Genomic DNA, 18595 nt, shown 5'->3' on the forward strand with positions numbered 1-18595 from the left:
CAAACTTGTAGCAATCCCTTATTTTCTAACATCTGTGACTTTAGTGACCATTAATTATACAGAGGAACTGACCACACACACCTCTGGTCTTATTCCCATTGTCACATGAATGGAAAGACCCTACCGCCAGAAAGAGTGAGGCATGGCAGAAAATTAGATCATTTTATTTTGGCTTCTCTAATCTACAGCTTGTCTGAAGAGCCGAGAAGATGAACCGCCATTTTAAGATGACGTCCAGAGCAGATAAGCAAGAGGAAGACACCAAATGTGTTCTTTAAGGGCCCAGATGATACTGATGTGCCAGGTTTCAGATTTGAGAACAGAGCTGAGGCCATGGTGCACCTGGAGCCTAAAGCAAAGACGGAAAAACCTGAATGACAGCCCAGGAGTTTCCAGAGCAGTACAAAGTCCTCTATCTGGCTCCTACAACTGTCATAATAAGAAGTGCCATCATTTGCTGATGAAAATTAGGAATGTATTAACAGTAATCACATTTAACAGCTACATCTGTGGGGTTTGCCAGACGTAACACATTTTGAATGAACTTGATCACCGTTGCTTCCTATTGATAGGTTGAGCTACAAACAAGGAAGCCAATTTAATATGCATCCCCATTGAATTTAAACTGACCACCAAGCTTATAATCTCTGGCTGTAGAGACGAGGACACAAAGAGTTAAGTAACTTCCCCAAAGTCACACAAGCAGCCATGCTGTTGTGACAGAAAACATTATGTGTTCAGGGTCTTGGAGGAGGAAATGTCCCTTCTCAAACATTCAGCCAAGGTTGTAAAATCAGAAACGTCCAGCTTATAATGTTCTGATCTGATACCCTGATTCTCTTACAGCACTTACTTTTTCCCCTCAAAATGATACTTAAAAAAACTCTTTGTCTGGGGGCTGGAGAGATTGTTCAGTGGTTAAGAACACTGCTTTTCCAGAGGTCCTGAGTTCAATACCCAGCAACCACGTGGTGGCTCAAAATCATCTCTAACAGGATCCGATGCCCTCTTCTGGTGTGTCTGAAGACAGCTACAGTATGCTCACATAAAAATAAATAAATACAAATCTTAACAAGAAAATAAAAAACCAAATACCTCTTTGTCCAGGTGGTAAACAGTTTGAGGGCCATACTTTACATCTAGAATTACAAACATGTACACAGGGTCTTACACACAATTTAATGACAATATGTTGTATGTTCAAATGAAAGAATTTTTTTAAAAAGATGTGTGTGTGTGTATGCAGTGTGTGTGCCACGTATGTGGGTGCACATGTGTGTGGGAGCACATATATGTAGGTGCACATATGTGTGGATGCCTTTGGAGGCCAGAAGACGGTGTCAGAACGTTTGGACCTGGAGTTGTCGGCAGCTGTGAACAGAATTCTGGTCTTCTGCAAGAACGGTCTGTGCTCTTAGCTGTGGAGCCGTTAGTCCCCACACTGTTTCCAATGTTTGCTTCAGACTCAATGCAACTGCATTCACTCAGAGTGAATTGGACAAGGACCGGGTATAGAAGTGACTTCCAGGGCAGTTCGGGCTGGAGTTCTGATATGACTGGTCGCTACTGGATACAGCGCAGTCTTCCACACCTTGGTAGTGTGTGGAGGTATTGGGTGCCCAACTGATCAGGTGATTCAAATGCTGTCTTCTTTTATTCCTCTGGGAGTGTTTTGTTACCTAGGGATGGGAACACCATAGCAACTAAGAGTTACAAATCTTGCTGAATTGAATCCTTGTGCTAGAAATAACCTGGACAAAGACCGAGCTTAAAACAGAACAGGGAGGGTGTGGGGGAGTTAAAGATTCGAGGAGGAGAACAGAACTATTAAATAACCCAGAGATCTGAATTTGGATTAAAATTTTGCTTAACTTGCAAGGCACACTGTTACTCTTCAAATACAGGGCCATTGACAGGAGAAGAATGTGGATGGGGACAGGTGACCATCCACAATGAAATACTACTATGTGTTCTCCCTCTATCTTGTCGCCTCGCGCTGAAGATAAAGACACTGGAAAGAAAAAGATGGTATTGGAGGCCCAGAAGCTGTTTAGTTTGGCCCTACTGTAAACCTCCTTCCCAGGGGCCCTGCAACCTTTCCAGTCACGCGACTTATAGAGCGTTAAAGGGACTTCACTAAAGGCAGGCCCTGCGCGGCACACCCCACCCTTCCTGGTAGAGTAAGTTGTGTCAATAACAAGTTTCTCAGGGGTGCACACGTGAGAAGGCAGGGGTCTTCTGCTGGGGTGGAGCGCCTGGGGAACGGCCATAAGCCCCGGCTCCTGGGTTTCTGGAATGCAGCCCCAGCTCCTGGCGCGGCGTGTGGCTGCCATGCACCGCGGATGCCAGGCTGGGCGAGTGCATCCGGGCGGCCGCATGGCGTTGGCTCCGGGAGGTGGCAGCTGCGCTTTGTGTGCAGCAGGAGGGTGAGTCACCGGCCCCCGCGGTCCGTCCCAAGGCCGGGTGGACTCTCGGGCCGGGTGGCGGAGCGATCCGGGTAAGGGCGGCTCGGAGGCGGCGCTGCGCGTCCCCGGCTCCCGCCTGCGCAGCCTGCGCAGCCCGCGCGCTCCGCTCCTCCTCCGCGCGCGAACTTAGTCAGCGGTTCGCGCCGCCGCGCGCCCATTGGCCGGCCGCGCGCGCCGCGTCACAATGGAGCGGCTCCGGGGCGGCGAGCCGGGCAGCGCCGGGGCTTCCCGCTGAGCCGCAGCCGCCGGAGTGCGGGCGCCGGCCGCTCGGCTCGCCCCGGCCGGCCCGGCAGCGCGGGCCTTGGGGGCTCCGACACGAAGGTAGGCGGGGACGGCGGGCACGGCGGGGACGGCGGGGGAAGGGGGAGCGCAGCAGCAGGTGGGGGCAGCAGGGCAGGTGCTGTTACCTGGCGGCGCCTCACCTGGGTCTCCCGCTGCGCGCAGGTGGCACAGTCACCAGCTAAGCCGCGGTTGCGCGGCTCCCACGCCCCCGGGGGAAGGAGGGCGCGGTCCCTTGCGGGCACCTCTCCTGGATGTTGGGGTCAGATGGGGCGAGAGGAGGGGGCGGCCGCGCCCAGGCGGTGCCTTCGCTGTCCCCACGGCTGAGCGCGCACCTATGTACCCCCCACCACCACCCCTGAAGGGAAAGGCCCTCCCTCTCCACCCTGGTCTCCCCTTAAGTGAAGGCAGCTCGCTCAAGGGGGTCCACACCAGGTCCCCGCCGTTTGCCCCCTGCCCTGGCGCCTCCTGTCGACATTTTATGCTCTTGGGTATTTACTGGCCTACAGCTGTGATTTTAGCGTTTGAGCTGGAAGGGGTCAACTGATTTCCATTTGAAGACTCGGGTGGTTCCTCCTCCTAGGTTGCAGGTGCTGACAGGTCAGAAGGAAGAGGCTCGGTAATCCGTGTCCTCGACTGACTTCCCCAAGTCCGTAGGTTGCTTATAGTCATGTGACGTTTGTGGAAGACTTTGATGTGTGGTTAGAAAAACTACCACTAGGATCCCTTTGCCCCCCCACCCCAGAGGACAAACCTAAATTTAAAAGTCAATACCAGCGTGTGGACTTCTTGAATACATTCTGGTCTTGTCTGAGAACTTAACAGGAAAAAAAAAAACCCAAAAACAACAACAACAAAAAAAAAACCTAACTGCTATATAAAAATAAGAGAGAACGTTTAAAATATCGTACATGTGAAACCAATTTAGATAATTTGTTCAGTGTCCGTTAAGGAATTAGAGACTGAGAGTGTAGCCCCAACAGGCTTAGCAAAGGCAAGGTTGGGGGTTCAGTGCCCTCCAAAGTACTACTACTGTTGCATATGACAATGATAATAGTAACAGTAACTGCTTTCCAGGACATCTGTGGTTTTTGCCTAGATGTATATATGGGAGAGTGTACGGTGCTACAGTGTCAGTACACTCAAAGTGAACAAATCCCACTTCCTAAGAAGGCACAGTACAGTGTTCTGAGCTGTGGATGCCAAAGTCACTTTTCTGTTGCCCCCAGCCTTCCTCGTGATCAGGTCTGTTCTTGACAAGAATAAGAAACTATAGTTAATCCCCCAGGTAATGAGGCCTGAGCGATTTAAAAACCTGAAGCCCTAACATGTCTGGTGCTGCTCTGAGCTAAAAATGGGGCTTGGAGAAGCCGAGTTGTCGATGAGCACACCTTGAGTCATGCTGACTTTCTTATGCCTAGTTCCCCAGGTATTCTTCTTGTTAGAATTCGGTTGACTTCCTTGAAACTCCTGTGCTCTCTGATCAGAAGGCTGTCACAGCATACCTAAGTGCACGGGTTCACTTTGTGAGTGGCTGTATTTGACACATTGAGATTTGACTTTAGGTCAGTTGGCCTGTCCCCACCTCTGTCCCTGCTGATATTCTGATTCCCAGAATCCTCAGGATGAAAACATCCACCTGAATTAAGATGTAGCTCTAAACAGTAACGTTTGGAAGGGCCACAAGTGTTTTTAGATGACCACGTAGGGCATTTCCCCTCAGGGACCTGTCCTTTGTCTTTTTGGTCTCTCTTCTGCATTTGAAAAGGGAAAAGGTTTTAAAAGGATTCACTCTTCAAACATTTTCACTTTGTAAATTTTGCTTTTGAAATTTTCATGTTCGTGTTGGCATTCATTTTTAACTGCCTGTGTAAGATCCAATAGCTAGCTGATCTTTGGTTGAGGGTCTTTCAAGTTAAGTTTTCATTTTCTTTTCACTTCTCTCTCCCAGCATCTGTTGCCCTTGGGGGTGTGATCAGGAATGGATGTGTTCTGATCCCGCTGGGATTCTCAACATTGGTGGATTGTTGCTTGGCTTGTTGTATAACACCCTCCTGAGAGTCCCAGAGCACTGGTATACCAGCAGGCAGCGTGGTTCTGTGACCACCTGGAGGAACCACAGAAGCCCAGTGCTGTAGGTTTCCCTAACATAGTTGTACACTACCCCGGATCCGTGTCTCTCATTCATCTTTATACTTGCTGCCTTCTTGCTGTTGCCTACTTTCTGTCTGTTTCAACTGTATTCTCTCTCTTTTTTTAAAAAATGTATTATTACTGTTCATGTGTGGTGTGTGTGTGCAGGCCCTGGCACCCTACAGCACACATACAGAGGCCAGAAGGGAACTTTGTGGTGTCTCTTCTACCCGAGTGAGTTCAGGTGCTCCGACTCCTGTTTTCCCTGCTGAGCCGTCTCCCTGGCCCACGGCTGTGTTATCTACACTCCCTCACACCTTCATTGATTTAGTTCTCTCTGCAAAACAGTCCTATAGCAGACGTAATAACCAGTTTGTCTGCTTCTGGATCATTAGGACTGATCCTCCGTGCAACCTGCCTCACTCCACGTCCCCCTCCACACTCCTGCCATTGCTATTCGTTTAGAAATTGAGCAACAAGATACAGTAAACTCCCTCTCCTGTAACTTCACTTTCCTTAGACTTCTACCCAGTTGCAACACCATTTAAATGCCCTCCTTCGGCGCTGTTGTGAAAGAGTAAAGGGACTAAAATGGGCACCCGGCTTCAACCTTGACCTTTTCTCTTTGCTTGCTGACCTTCACGCTGCCTTTGATAAGGGTCATGTGATTGTCCTTGTCCCTTTCCAGACTCTGTATTTGAAGTGCATCTATTGCTTCTTTGAATCCTGACCACTCTGTGCTCTTTCCTATCTGTGTGCCCGGCGTTTGCACAGTGCCTCTCCACCATGCCTGTCCTTAGGCACGGGAGCTGCCCAGAGCACTGCTGTTTTCCTTGTTTCCAGGGCTGAGATTTTTGCTTTTGTCTCTGGTGGAGACTGAATTCTTTGTGTTAGGCGTCATTGTTCTTTATTCTGTGTGTGCAAAATTAAGAGCACGTCTGAACCTTCCTTATTTTCTCTCTTCAAGTCTTTTCGCAGTCTCTTGAAACATTCCCCCACCACATACAAGACTTCTTACAAATTACCCGTCAGCCTTTGCCCAAGCGCTTGGACCTTGCAGGCTGACATGCTAGTACCTGAACTTCGCTGTCACTTTGGATAAGTTGCTCAGTTAAGATTAGCTCCTCGTCAAAGATCACAAAACAGTAACCTAAATAAAGTGACAGTGGTTTCCCTTTCACGTGAAAGTAAGAGAGTTTGTGGTGGTTTGAAAGAAAACACACACACACACTCACATACACACACACACACACCATGGGAGTGGAAGCATCAGGAGTCGGGGGTATGGCCTTGTTAAAGTGGGTGGGGCTTTGTTGGAGAAAGTATGTCACTAGGGGATAGACTTGAGATCTCAAATGCTCAAGCTAGGTCTAGTGTTACATTCACTTCCTGCCGCCTGTCTAACCTGATGTAGAACTCTGTTACCTCCCCAGCTCCATGGCTGCCTGGATGCTGTCATGCTTCCTGCCATGACGATAATGGACTAAACCTCCAAAACTGTATCAAATGTTTGCCTTTATAAGAGTTCCCATGATCATAGTGTCTCTTCACAGCAATAGAAACCCTAAGACAGAGTTAACAGATAGCTAGGCACAATGGTGATGCTTGTAATCCCTGTATTTGGAAGAATAGCACAAGCGAATTGCTGCAAATTTGAGACAGCCTGGGCTATATATATATATAGTAAGATCTTGTCTCATCCCTGCCCCCCGCCCTGGGCAAAGTTATGGATGGTCCAGCCAAAAGTATTATCTATGGTTCTATAATCTTCTGAGAAGACTGGTCTCATTTAGTGGCTCTAACATATATAATGTGAGCCATACATAATGCATAGCTCTATCATACATAATGTGAGGCTCCAACCTTATGGTCCAAGGTGATGCTTTAGTCACCACAGCTAGCTCCAAGTGGCAGAAAGAAAGATAGAAAGAGGAGAATAGGCATCCGCTTGCAGTTAGGAGCTGCTGTTAGGAGCTTTCAGATACTTACTACATCTCATTGCCTAGAGCATAGTGTCCATCATCACTGCTTCCAACCGTAGTCGGTCCCAGGCAGAGCGCAGGGAGGATCCATGCTTAGGAAATAATCACACCTCGTCTGCATGTGTGTGTGTGTGTGTGTGTGTGAGTGTGTGTGTGTAGTGTGTGTGTGTGAATGTGTGTGTGTGAATGTGTGAGTGTGTGTGTGAATGTGTGTGTGTAGTATGTGGTGTGTGTAGTGTGTGTGAGTGTGTGTGTATAGTGTGTATGTGTGTGTATGTAGTGTGTGTGTAGTGTATATGTGTGTGTGAGTGTGTGTATGTGTGAGTGTGTGTGTGGTATATGTGTATGTGAATGTGGGGGTGGAGGGGTTGTGAATGTGTGTGAATGTGTGTGTGTGTGTGGTGTGAGGGTCAGACGACAGCTTCCAAATGGCAGAGTTTTCTTCTTTCATATTGCTTAGAGGCAGTCTCATGCTCTTTCTGCTGCTGCCCAGGCCTGTGCTCTTATCTTCACCTCATGTCTTACAGCAAGAGAGCTGGGGTGGGGAACACAGAAGCAGGGTGACTGTCAGAGGGCGGGGTCTAATTCAGGTCAACAGGGTTATGAAGCAAAGGCTTAGCCACTGTCATCCTGCCCGTCTTCCTGATTCTTAGTAAGAGATTCTTAGGGATCTTAGGGGAAAAAAATTAAAGCTATTATCAAACTGTGTAACCCTGGTTGGTTTGAAATTTACTATGTAAACCAGGCTGGCCTTGAATTCACAAAGATAGATAGGCCTGCCTCTGCCTCCCAAGAGCTGGGAGGCTTGTGCTACCATGCCTCCATACATGGCCTGACATTGTTTAATATGTACTTTTAATCTCCTAAATTCTATAAACATTGCAAAGTCTGCTGGGTGTGGTAACACACGCCTCTAATCCCAGCACTCTGCACTAGGTGGATCTGAGTTCCCAACCTGTCAGGGATCGATGCACAGTCTCAAAACAAACAGAAGCCAAACCCAATAACATAGTGTGTTTTCCACAATCGCCTTCCCGGCCTCCCATGCTTGCTTTCTTGTGAACTCGTCTCAAGATGCCATATTATTGGTTTCAATTTCTATCTTAAATATTTGAGCATTTGCCCTGGTTAGTAGTCATCATACATTTGAATTATGCCTTGTCACGGTGGGGAGATGAGCGTGTGAGTTCTAGAAACAATGCCAGACATTGTTTGTGTGTTTATTGAGACAGGAACTTTCTGTAGACCAGGCTAGTCTCGAACTCACAGAGATCTGCCTCTGTCTTCTGAGTGCTAGGATTAAAGGTGTGCATTACTACCTCAAGCATAGCAATGTTTTATTTCCTCAGTGGCAGCATGTATTTCGTAGATTAAAAACACAATATAGATTAAATGATGGCTCATGAAATCAAGTGGACCTGGTAGGAGTTCTGAATCTGCCACTCACTGAGTGTATACAGCCTCTCACTCACTGGGTGTATACAGCTTCTCATTCACTGGGTGTATACAGCCTCCCACTCACTGGGTGTATACAGCCTCCCACTCACTGGGTGTATACAGCCTCTCACTCACTGGGTGTATACAGCTTCTCATTCACTGGGTGTATACAGCCTCCCACTCACTGGGTATATTCAGCCTCTCACTCACTGGGTGTATACAGCCTCTCACTCACTGGGTATATAACAGCCTCTCACTCACTGGGTGTATACAGCCTCTCACTCACTGGGNACAGCCTCTCACTCACTGGGTGTATACAGCCTCTCACTCACTGGGTGTACACAGCCTCTCACTCACTGGGTGTATACCTGCAAACAGAGGTAGTAACGTGGAGAGTAAGGGGAAAGATTTTTTTATATAAAATGTGTAATAGTGTGTGTGGCAAAGGAAGTGGTAACTTTCCCACTTCAATGTGGCCTGGCCTTTTTCATGAGGCCTTCCTACAATGACCCATTTTATACTGGTCATTGTCATAGGTATCCAAGTGAATGCCCTTAACTTCTAAGTCAAACTTAACAAAATTGTCTCCAAAGTCAGTTTCTAACCCAAAGAACAACAAAACTATTCTGCATCTTTTGATCAAAAAGCAGCCAAGCCTTTCTGTTCCTTACCCTCGTAGTGAGTAAGTTTTGGCTGATCCACTAATGAATCAGTGATATTGCTAGACCCTTCCACCCTCGATAAGAGTTCGTGGTATTTTTAAGCAAATATTAATCACTTGCTGCATGCTAGTGATTCATAGTGCCGGATCCTAGGGAAGCAATGGTAAGCGAAACCCGGTCTGGTCTCAGTGTTGACAAAGGTTGTGGGTTATTGAAGTCAGACAAGCAGCTGCTGAGAGCAAGTAAAATTTCCATGGTGACTGTTGCTGGGAAGGAGGCAGAAAAGGGGCCGTGAAGGCACAGGCAGATGTGCTGCAGTCAGACTGAATGGTGACGCTAGTGGCAAAAGCTGACCCACAAGCTGCAGTAAGTAAAGGGGGGACACAGAGTGGCTTGAAATTAGCCCAGCTGTGAGCAGCTCAGGTATGGATGCCCGGCACCACCCATTGAAGGCTTGGAACTGTTGTCTACATACGTGTCTGTAGAGATGGAGAAGTAGCTGAGTGATAATAGGGGACTTGACTCTCACATGCACACTCCTCGCTCCTCCTTCACACCCAGAATATAAAGCAAATGTGTATAATACACAGCTCTGCTGTGTGCTTCTGGAAGGGGGGCCACAAAGCTCAGGAACTGTTCAAATCCTTTACTGCTCATCTGCACTGGCTAACTCTAAATAAATGTAGGGGTTTTGGGTTTTGTTTGGTTTTTGTTGTTTTGGTTTTGGTTTGTTTTTGACGCATCAAGCAGATGCATATTAAAATTCACCGTAAACCATCCACTCCTAAAAAGCCTGCAGTCAAGTGACTGACAGGTCCCTGCAAGGCTCAGTCGTGCTCCTACCACGGCGGGAGACACATGGAAAGAGAGCATCTTCCAAGCCAGATGCAAAGACTGGAGAGAATATATTTTTTCACACGCTTGTTGCTTTTTTTGACTCTGCTGAAGGAGACAAGGACAGTAAAGTGAGGTCTTTTCAGGGAGTCGGGAAGTGGTCTTTGTCGTCCTTAGCACATAGAATTTAGAAGACATGGACCATTCTGAGACCATTTGTAGAAGAGTCGGCTTCTGCAGCTGCACTGAACATGACCAGAGAGTGGGAAGCGTGCGGTTTTACAGGCTTGGCTGGACTCCTCTGTCTTTAATGGCCTACCTCAGGGCCAGGGGGCTGTCCCAGTGTCCAGTCCCTCTGTGTAGGCAGGAAGCAAGCTTGTCAGGGGTGGCATTGGCAGGGAATGTCATTTGTCCTTGCCCTGTCTAGCAGAGCCAAGAGAAGAATGGGTGAGGAAATGGTGCTCCTCTCGAACGCCAGCCACCAGCTTGCAGGAACCCGTCTTCCGTGTGTCTCCCACCACAGTAGCGGTGTGACAGCCCTGAGGGAGCCTGCCAGACCCTGGACTGCAGCTTACTATTTTTTTTTAGGAGTGGATGCATTTAAAGTGAATTCTATGAATCTGAATTTGTGAAGTTCATCTCTCTAGGCAGAATTGGATGAGTTTGTTGTTGGCCCAGTTTCAGTGCTGAGACTCCATCCTCTGGAGAGCCATGACTTATCTCCTAGCTGTGTTTGTGCATCATGCGTGATGCAGTTTCTCAAGGCCGCAGATTTCAGTGTGTGAGGGAGCGTGAGTGTGTGTGAGAATATGAATGTGTGCATGTGTGTCTGAGTGTATATGATGAGTATGTGTATAAGTGTATATGTGAGTGTGTCAGAGTGTGTATGTGTGAGAGTGTCAGAGTAGGTATCTGAGAGTGAGAGTGTGTGTGAGTGTGCATATAAGTGTGTGTGAGTGTATTGTGTGTGTATATGAGTATGTGTGTGAATGTGTGTGTGAGTGTGCATGTGAGTGTGTGAATGTGTGTTGTGATTGTGTATATGAGTGTGTATATGAGAGCGTGAGAGTGAGTGTGTAAGAGAGTGTATGTGAGTGCATGTGAATGTGTGTGTGTGTGTATTTCAGTGTGTGTAAGTTGCGTGTATGTGAGTGTCAGTGTATATGTTTGTGAGTGTGTGTATATGAATGTGTATGTGTGTGCAAGTGTGTATATGTGAGAGCATGAGAGTGTATATCTATGTGTGAGTATGTATATGTGTTGCTCAGGTTCCCAGGATATCCCCTCCCCCAGGCAATTTATGCTGTGCTTGTGCTATCCCCAGGTACCTGAAGTCTCTGTCACCTTCCCCCACACACCCTTGTGACCAGGCTCCTTGTTTTGGGTTTCTCCTGGTACTGGGAATTCCTATCAGTGACACAAAGAGTTTATCGATGAAGAACATGCCACTCTTCCCTGATGAGTGTAACTGAGGTGTCTTCTCAGTTGTGACCTCAGCCCTTCTCTGGTCACCTTAGGTGAGGCACCCATGCCTTGCTCGCCCATTCCCCATTGATCTGTCACACCTTGGTTTATGGTTGGCTTGCCTGTATTTTCTTTTTCCCCTTACCGACACCGGGACATGAGTTCTGTGAAAGACTTTGTCTCTATTCTTGGTTGCTTTTAAGCATGCCCAGTAGCGAGCTTCCCAGAACTGACGTGTGTAATAGTGGACAAATAATTTGACCCTATTGGTGATTAAATTGGTCTGTGATGGCTGCCTCACAGAAAAAGCAGGGCCTGGGGTTAGTGAGTTGATAGTTCTTTTCCCTCACAAAATGTGTTTACTTTTAGACCCCCTCACCTTTTCCTTTTCTAAATACCCAAGCATTCACTCGGTTCATCCAACTGGTGACTGCTAGGACTGGAATTTGTTCTCCCCTCTCTGCTCCTGCTTATATTGTCGGCAGTTGGTACAGTTGATGCAGAGGCTGTGTCCTTCACCCTTCCCCTCTGCATGCTTCCTCTACGCAGCTTCTTAGCTATGTGCGCCTGTGCTAGGAGCATCAGTGGCTATCTTCTCCCTGATATCATTGAGTTTGTAATTGTGTCCGTCTCTCCCCCACACCCTCCCCCCTCCCCTTGAGGAGCCCAATGGCTTGTGCACACCACAGGTATCTTCCTAAGAGACACATCTCACCATATCGGGGTGGCGTGGGTGCAAGCACCCAGGTGTGCAGAATCATGAAGTCTCCATTTGTCTGGTCTCAGCAGCTGTTCAGCACCACCTGTTTCCGCTCAGCAGCTTCTGTGTCCCCAGAGGTTTCACCGTGGACGCAGTGTGCACACCGATGCCCATCTTAAGCTGTCTGTAATACAGGGAGGTGGTGGGAACAAGATGGCTGCACTCTATGGCAATGTTCCCTCCTGCTACCCGGGTGTGCCTAATAAAGTGTGAGCCTGGTTCTCCTAAAGACCTTGGCCGGCATCTGTCTTTCATCCCCCGAGCCCCACCCCCTCCCCCATGCTACCTCTGGTTCTTGTACAGGAAGGATGCCAGAAAACAGCTTTGCCTCCTCTCTGGTGTTCCTCGGAAGTAATAGGTATGTTTTACTCATCTTCTGAGCTGCTTGGACCAGGCCTCAAACCTGCCACGCTGCGGACAGCCAATAAACGTATGCAGGAAAGCACCAGGGAAGGAGTTGGGTTCACACACAGTGATCCCAGAGATAGGTTTTACTGATGTGCTTTTGACTGGAGTTTTGAAAGAAGCCTCTTTAAAGGTTAGAAGTTATGAATGCTGTTCCTATTCCAGTTAGGTTTTTTGTTGCTCTGATAAAACACTGGTCAAAAGCAGCTTAGCAGAGAAAAGGGTTTGTGTCTGGGTTACAGCTACAGTTGTTCATTGACAGAAGCCAAGGCAGGAACTGCAGGCAGGAACCTGGAGGCCAGGAACTGATGCAGAGGCTATGGAGGGGTGCTGCTTCGTGCTTGCTGCCCATAGCTTATTCTCCTACAACCTTAGGGGTGGCTTCTCCCACAGTGGACTGGGACCCTCCCACATCAATTGTTAATCAAGAAAATGCCCCACAGACTCGCCCACACAGTCCAGTGTAATGGCGGCAGCTCCTCACAGTCCAGTCTGATGGTGGCAGTTCTTCAGGGGATGTCAGTTGGAGAGTCCGAGCTCATGATGGTTGAACATTAATCTGCTTCAGAGTTCTAGATCTGATGGCTTACCATGGACACTGGAGACAGCTTTTGAACTTTCTGGCATAATCCTGTTCCTTCTTTCTGTCAGAAGTCATTTTTTAGGTGGTCCACACAGACCTGTGCCTCGGGTGTTTAGAGCTAGGCCTTTGAGTGCCCACCTCTATCACTTGTTTAAAGACAGAAGCTAACATTTTTCATGATTGCTTTATAAGTATAAAAGATGACATTTATGATGATATACTGTTTTTTCTTTAAAGAATAATTTAAATGTGCCCAATAGAAACTAAATTAAATACCAAAATGGCTTGCTCTCCCACTGCCATTTAGTTAAAAAGTAAATTTACAGAGTTTTGGTAATGAATCTCATTTTATTTTCTCTGAAGCTCAGTCTGAGGGTAATATGCATATATTTAGAAGTCTTTCCTAGCCCTAGGTTAGCATATCATACTCTTTTGACACATAAACACAAACACAGTTATATCTACATCTACATTCTTATCACAACTATGCTTTAAATATTAATGAACTTGTAAACATCGAGTTATTTTATTCATATACAATTAACAGCATTAAATCCATTAAAACTTTGATGATTGAGCTGTCAGGGTGCCTCAGCAGATGAAGGTACCTGCCACCAAGCCTGAAGGTCTGAATTAGATCCCTGGAACCTACACTGTAGAAAGTTGTCCTCTGACCTCCACATAGGTGCCCTGGTGTGTGCATGCACACACTCTGTCTCTCTCACATATTTATACACACACACACACACACACACACACACACATGAGATATGTGGACCTAAGAGCTTATTTGCATGTGGGTAATTTTACTTATTGACAAAATAAGATTTATAATCAAATGCTTATGCCACATACCTGAGAGAAGGGACCAGAGCAAAGAAATCCACTCTGTCCTTTGAACTGCTGAGTGCTTGTCACGGTTATCCAGTGATTGATGGGGAGGGGAGGGTTTCCAGCCTGGTCTTCTGAGCTAATTGAGTAGGTCCTCCTCCACACCTACCCCAAGACAAGAAATGTCAACTCTCCCCAAAGCCAGAAGGGCTTGCTTCTTGGTCACTGAGTCTCTTCACTCCTCAACACCTGTAACCTTAGGGGATTTCAAATCAACACTTAGCTCAGTGTCCTGGAACTGCATCCGAGGGCATGGTGGCCCTGGCAGATGGCTGGCAGCAGAGGTTTGCCCTTCTTTTGTACTGTGGGGGAAACGGGGGCAGAGGGGTTAAAAAGAGAAAGAAAATAGCTGTGAAGTGGACCCCAGAGAGGGGGGACATTCATGGGGAGGGAGGGCATACCGAGTAATAGGGGGTGGGGGTGGAGGGCAGATAGTTTCACTCAGAGTTTAACTATCTGGAGATAGATCCTACCAGGATACTCCACAAAAGTGACTTCCCACACTTAAACCCTGCTTTGAAGAGCAGTGGTTTGGATACTTAAACATATACACACATACACACACACATGCATGCACACACACACACAAACACACACACCCCTTCCTAGTCAAATTAGCTGTCAACTCTCATGGTCATCTGAATGGAAGACTTACAAGTATACTCTTCCTACCAAGTGGCAGTGGTGGTGCACACCTTTAATTCCAGCACTTGGAGGCAGAGGAAGGCCAAGCTCTGAGTTGGAGGCTAACCTGATCTACAGAGCAAGTTCCAAAACAACCAGGGCTACGTGAAAAAAAGCCTAAATAAATAAATAAATACTTGAGTAAATAAATTTTTTTTAAATTGTTCTTGCTACTCAGGGACTTTGTGTAAGAACAAGTATAGTTGAGACTGTTTCTTTGGAATATCCCCCACTGAAGCTAAAAATTAGCTACCGAAGTATTACTACATCTATTTAAGAATATAGGAGACCCACAGAACAGAACTTTGATTAAAAATCACCAGATATTTAACTGGCAGTCAGCTAGGTTAGCATTTGATTGGTTTTTATAATTTGCTCTAGAACTCACTGTGTAGACCAGGCTGGCCTCAACTCAAAGATCCACCTGTCTCAACCTCCCAAATACTGGGTCTAAAGGCACACACCACCCCTACTGGTCTCTAAGAATACATCTTGACCCTACAGAAAAGAATCAAGAATGGTAATTTGTTCACAGAAAGAGATTATTAATTACAAAAGTTGGAAGCGTTTGGGCCCCACAGAGGCCCAGGGCATTTTCCTATGAAGTAATGCAAGCTTCAATCCTGTCTGGGCTTCTGGGTGCCCCAGCCCTCTGTGAGAGGACACTGGGCAGCTGACCCCTACACGTCTCTCTACAGCTTAGAGCAAGCATGTCCTAAACTTCAGGAGTCTTAGCGATTATATTCCTGCCACTTACCTGCCTCTTGATGATGCGATAATGACTCATTCGAGTATAACCTTGCTTGGCTCAGAATCAGCCTAGATCTTAGTGAACACACCTCTGGGGTGTCCGTGAGGCTGTGTTTCTGAGGAATTACTGAGGGGAGCGAAGGAGACCCACCCTGAGTGTGGGTGGTACCTTCCCCTTTTATCAGAATCCCAGACTGAAAGAAGAGAGATTCCAGACCATCAACCCAAACGCTGCAGCCTCCTTGAGCTGTGCCTTCCCTCACGGAAGGACTTCCTCCCCTCAGGGGCGTGGTCACAGATGCTGTGGGAAAGATCCACGGGGAATACGGGGCTGATAAGCAAGTCCTCAAACCCTGAGAGATTTTTTTTCTTCAATGTATTGCTGGCTTCTTGTCACCAATGAAGTGTCCTTATAAAAGGCCTCAAGGACTGGGAGACTTGACTGTAAGAAGCATAGGCCTGCGAGATAGATAACCCCTAGGCTCGGGCAATCCCAGATCTTGTGTTCTCAGGACTATATTTGATTTCTTGTTCGTAGGCTTAATGTTTGCTATAGGTCTTTAAAGCATCAATTCCTTAACAGACTGTTTTTGACCATTTAATATGAGTCAGGCATCACACTGGGTACTGGGAAAAAATCCAACAATGAAGGAAACAGAGGAAAAATGTTTTATATGTGCATCCTGAAGCAGTAAAGGTGTCCAATGAGCAAACACAAGGTTGGGTGTTATATAACCGAGGCTACGATGAAGCAGATGGGTGAAGAGCTAGCGCATTCTTAGGGCAGGGTAACATAGGGCACCCATCCTAGAGTAGGCAATTTGTTCAGAAGGAGGCTGGCCTCAGACTTCCCATGTAGTGCAGAATGACTGTGAATCTGACCCTCCTTGTGTCCTCTGCCTCCAAGTGCTGGAGTTGTGTAGCTCTGAGGACTGAAACCTGGCCTTTGCATACAGCAGGCAAGCACTTGACTTCTGAGAAGCCCAGACTTGAAACCATTGAGTTTATCTGATGAGCCAGTTCAAGGTTGAGCTACTGCGCAACTGTGTGCCAGAGACATCATCATTTTTCTATTTTTCGCTTTTGAGTATTATGTTCTTGAGACTCTTTCTCAGGTTGTACACATACTGCTGTGATAAAATGGTATTCAGCCTTGATCCTTACGGAGAACTGAATGTCCATATTCATGGCTGTATTTTAGTCTGTCCTTTATTCTTTCCTAATAAGATGTTAAGGTTGAGAAAAGCAGAGTAACATCCCCTCAAGGGAATGCAGCAGTCCCCCCTTTAATCCCAGCACTGGGGAGGCAGAGGCAGGGCACCTTGGTCTGCCAGGACTCACTCACTGGTCTGCTGGGTCTCACTGTGCAGCCCTGGCTGTCCCAAAACTACCGTGGAGAAGAGTCTGGCCTTGAATTAGGTTAAAGGTGTACACTACCACACCCAGCTTCATCTCCAAGGTTTTCCATGCTGTGGTCTGAATGTCTGACTCCCAGCTTTTACAGTGGGATCCCAACAGGGAAGGGTAGGTCTCTAGGAGGAGATTGACTCACGAGGAGTCCTCATGGGTGCAGTGAAATGGACATCCACTCAGAGTGAGACCCAGCCGAGTTTGTCTGCCTTTCCACTGTGTAAGGTCACAGCAAAACATCAGTCTCAGACATTCAAAGTGTCAGGGTTCTCTCAAAATATAAAAATCACAAGTAAGCACACATCCCAGAAAAGGATGAGCAAGCACTCAGGATGCAGGGGATGGATGGACAGATGATAGATAGATCGATCGATCGATCGATCGATCGATCGATAGATAGATAGATAGATAAGGTACCTCAGAGAGCTGGATATCTTGACAGAGTGTTTCTTCAATGGCTTTAAAAGGACAGTGTTAGGGCTTAGAAGACCTGAAGTTGTAGATAGGAGAAGATCTGTCGATAGGAAAATCCTTGTCCCTCTTTCAGCCAACACAGTGACTTCCTTCCTCTCTGTGACACAAAAGTCACCCCCACCCAGGAATTTCCTCTGGGCACATTTTATAGAGGATGTTGGAAGATAAGCTTGTCACTGTCTAGAGAGTCTCCTCCTGTGGCTTATCTCCTGGGCCACACTTCCTTAGCAGATGTCTCAGCTCTTTCAAAGTAACCGAGAGTTGAAAGTTGCCATTATCCACACAGTTGGATCAGTATATGGTTTCCAAAAGTAGGTAGCAGTTAAAGATTTCAATTTGCATATTTGAATTTTTTAGTAAAATTTAGCTAGCTTTGTAATTTTAGATGCTTATTAATTCTTCCTCCTACAAACACTGGCATTTACTAAATCAATCAATCTCTCTCCCTCTCCCCCCCCCTCCTCCCCTCTCCCCTCTCCCCTCTCCCCTCTCCCTTCCCCCTCCCCCTCCCTCTTTCTTTCTCTCTCAATGGTCATGGCTGTCCCGGAACTTGGAACTTGCTATGTAGACCAGGATGGACTCAGAGATCCACCTATCTCTTGCTCCAGAGTGCCACCACACCTGGCCTGCATTTGCTGAATTTGAGAGTTTTCTATTGTTTTAATGGAGACAAAGCCTTCTTTTTCAGACTTGCCCTTTAAGGCATAGAACACTTTGATAGAAAAGACTCTAGCTTTTCTCTCTCAATTAGCCAAAGGCCTCTCTTTCACCCTCACCCCCACCCCCAGTATTTGTGAATTTCTACCCTATGTTTCATCAGTGTTCCTTGTTGCTATAGTGATAGGCACCGCCACTATATGTGATACTCGTCTTCACGGGTGGCAGACCTGGAACAGTGCAGTGGAAGAGATGCTGGGGTTATGGGCTGGTATTCTTGTCCTTTCCCTACCCAGGCGTTATGAGGGTGAAGAGTGACAGGGTTGGGGGCGGGGGGGGGGGGCTGGGGGATCATCTGTGAAGAGTTTATAGTGCATTTGTTAACTGTGCAGGGGAGAGTACTGGGGGTGGTTAAAGCTCACCAGCCGCGGGCTGTAATGCTCACCAGCTTTGATACGGGCTGTATGGCTTAATTTCCCCCACTTTTCTGCCTAATCTTTAAATGTAGATGTGTCTGCTTAGGATTTCTCCTCTTCACGGTACTTGGCTTTTATTAAATGTTTCTCTGACTTCATAAGAACCAACCTGATGACCCCTGAAGTTTTTTTAATGTGGTCAGTTAATGCATACTTATTTTGTCTTAAAAATGAAGATGAGGCTGGGTGCCACCACGCCCTTGATCCCAGCACTTGGGAGGCAGAGGCAGGTGGATTTCTGAGTTCGTA

At 47.0% G+C, this 18595-nt stretch overlaps 1 protein-coding gene across 1 annotated transcript in view; it reads left to right on the forward strand.

The window, feature by feature from the left end:
• Window positions 1-2719: 2719 nt before the first annotated feature.
• Window positions 2720-18595, forward strand: part of Lrrc8b (leucine rich repeat containing 8 VRAC subunit B) — a 65528-nt gene continuing 49652 nt past the window's right edge. The window contains exon 1 of the mRNA XM_021162346.2: window positions 2720-2786. The gene's annotated coding sequence lies outside the window, so the exon portion shown is untranslated. The remainder of the gene's footprint in view (window positions 2787-18595) is intronic.

Source organism: Mus caroli, chromosome 5, assembly GCF_900094665.2.
Source record: "Mus caroli chromosome 5, CAROLI_EIJ_v1.1, whole genome shotgun sequence".
In the NCBI taxonomy this organism is placed as follows: Eukaryota; Metazoa; Chordata; class Mammalia; order Rodentia; family Muridae; genus Mus; species Mus caroli.